Genomic DNA, 2,750 nt, shown 5'->3' on the forward strand with positions numbered 1-2,750 from the left:
TCAGCAGTGCATAACGTAATTAAAAGATTCAAGGAATCTGGAGGAACTTCAGTGCGTAAAGGACAAGGGCGCAAGCCTAAGCTGAACAACTTCTCTCCGATCCCTCAGGCAGCACTGCGTCAAGAATTGTCATTCATCTATAAGCGATATCACCACATGGGCTCAGGTCTACTTTGGCAAACTTTTGTCAAGTACCACAATACGTAATTGCATACGTAAATCCATAAATGCTACTCCATACCCACATACTGATGGGCCAGATAGTAAATGATATGTGAAATAATCTTGCAGGCAGGATATGTCCTGCGGGCCGTATGTTTGACACCCCTGGTTTAGAGTAATTGGGGTGGCTGTGGCTCAGGAAGTAGAGCAGGTCACCTACTAATTGGAAGGTTGGTGGTTTGGTCCCCATCTGCTCCAGTGTGTATGGCAAATATCCTTGAGCAAGATACTAAACCCAAGTTGGTCTTCTATATGTGTGATTGCTAGAAAGTACTTTCATAAGAAAAGCATAGGAAAAAAGTTCTTGTACGAATGGGCGAACGAGACAAGTTGTATAAAGTGCTCAGAGTAGAAGAGTGTTATATTTAAGAATCGCCCCATTTACCATAATTGCTACTGGTGCCAGTCAAAATGTCCTAACGTTTCCTTTCTTATTTGTGTTAGAAATAAGTTCTTTATACAGTTTCTTTATAACATTAATTGCAGTGTATGCTCATAGAGTTCATCCACTCCTTGTTAGAAGGATACAAGCAGAAGCCCCACGGTGTGAAGGGTTATCTAAGAGACAGGAGAGTTGCTACGCACTTGCACAACAGAGTTTCAGATAGGAGGCTCCCTTGGCCTTGTGTGGGGGTATAACACGATGTTCTAGTCAACAAGAAATACGAACTTTATTGTGTTGGTTAAAGCTGACATCAGCATAAAAATAAAACATCCCTGGTAACAACTGTAAGGTAGGGGGAGTTTTCTCACACAGGACAAGATCCCTGACTGGAGGTCAAAGACTGTTACCATGCAGAAGGAACCTGAGGAGAAAACATCAGGGAGTGCTTTGTTTAAACCACGGCATCTCCTCATCAATAGCTAATCACAAATATGTCTAGTTTCCATGTGTCTAATATATACTTTTAATTATGAACTGTACTTCACTTCTCTGTGTGCAGACTGACATAGTCATTCACAGCTGTGCAACCCGAATCTTTAACTGTCTGATTTAAAAAAAAAAAAAAAAAAAGTGTGAAATGCCAGATTGTCGCCTGAACTTCTCTCAGTGAAGAAGAATGCCACAGTTGCTCAGTGTAGGCCTGTATTGATAACTATTATAAATCCATCTATGGGTTTATAATTATTATAAACCCATCTATGCTGGATTTCAGGAAAGTGAATGACTGCACAATAAGATAGTCTTACCCTATTCCCACAATCCAAGACATTCTGGATAACCTAGCTGCTGCTGCTGTATGTATTTTCTTTGCTAGACCTGAATACCTGGCTATTGGCATGGTGGAAATGTATCTCGTAGTACAAGATGTTACTGCATTCATCTGCCCCTTGGGTCTCTAACAGTTTATGGTTATTTCATAAACTGTTAACATTGTAATGTTACCAGAGGCTAATGGAAAGAGCTCTGGGGGATCTGAAAGGTGTTATCTGCTTTGTGTATCTGAATGATATCATCACCTTCTCCAGGTGCTGGGAACAACGATTCCAGGACATCCAAGCTGTTCTGGACAAACCTGGAGAGGCTAGCCTAACTGTAAATATGAAAGAATCTCTCAAATTTCTAGATCATGTGACAACTCCAGTGCAAGTGAGAGTCAAAATGTCCCAGTGACTACAGAATTTAATCTACTGGCCAAAACTAACCCTCCCCTGCTGCATAGGCACAGATCACACCCTGCCACTGTTTTTAATTAAATTGACGACACAGATAAGCCACACAAAACACCACTGTGCATTGTAACAAGAACAGGAAATGATACTCTACTGCATAGAGAGCCAACACCCGGTTGGAGCTTTTACTTCTCTGAGAACAGTTACAACCTGCACTTCATATGGAATCATGCTAGCATTAGCAAGTAAACGAGCTTCAGTTCTTTAGCACTGTAACAGATGAGTCTCCTCTTGCTTACCACAAACTTGGTTAGTATGTGTGATGTAGAGAAGATGTGGCTTGAAAAAGTAATGTACACTCCATCACATTACATTGTACATGTAATTTCATAAAAATACACACGGTAATTTCTTGGTAGATATAAGCTCTATGGATATAACAACTTCTGAAAGTTTCTTTCTCTAGCATTAAAGTGCTAGTAAGTCTTGTTGCTGTCTTTAGCTATATGCTGCCTATGTGGGGTCTACACACCTGGATGCCACTGTCTTTGGCAAGGCTCTTTGCTACCTCTACAAGCTACATGATCCCATGCTTCAGCACATTTATGATATTAATAACAGGTGCACCACGAATCAGGAATGGCTTCATAGGTGGACCTCACTGACATCTTTTTTTTTTTACCTCTTCATCTTTTCTGATTTCTTTTAATTTATTATATCTGCATATGTATATATTATTTTAATTTTTCCTTGTTGATATCTGATGTCTTTTCAAAGGGTTATTTGAATTTTTTGAGCAGTGTATAAAACAACGTGGGTTTGTCATCATTTGTGGCTGCATTTGGTCAAAATTGATGGAATTATGAATGCAAAATGGGAGATTTTGATCTACCAATCACTGATGTCAAGCCCAC

Source organism: Neolamprologus brichardi, chromosome 17 (assembly GCF_056152115.1).
Source record: "Neolamprologus brichardi isolate AB-2024 chromosome 17, ASM5615211v1, whole genome shotgun sequence".
NCBI lineage: Eukaryota > Metazoa > Chordata > Actinopteri > Cichliformes > Cichlidae > Neolamprologus > Neolamprologus brichardi.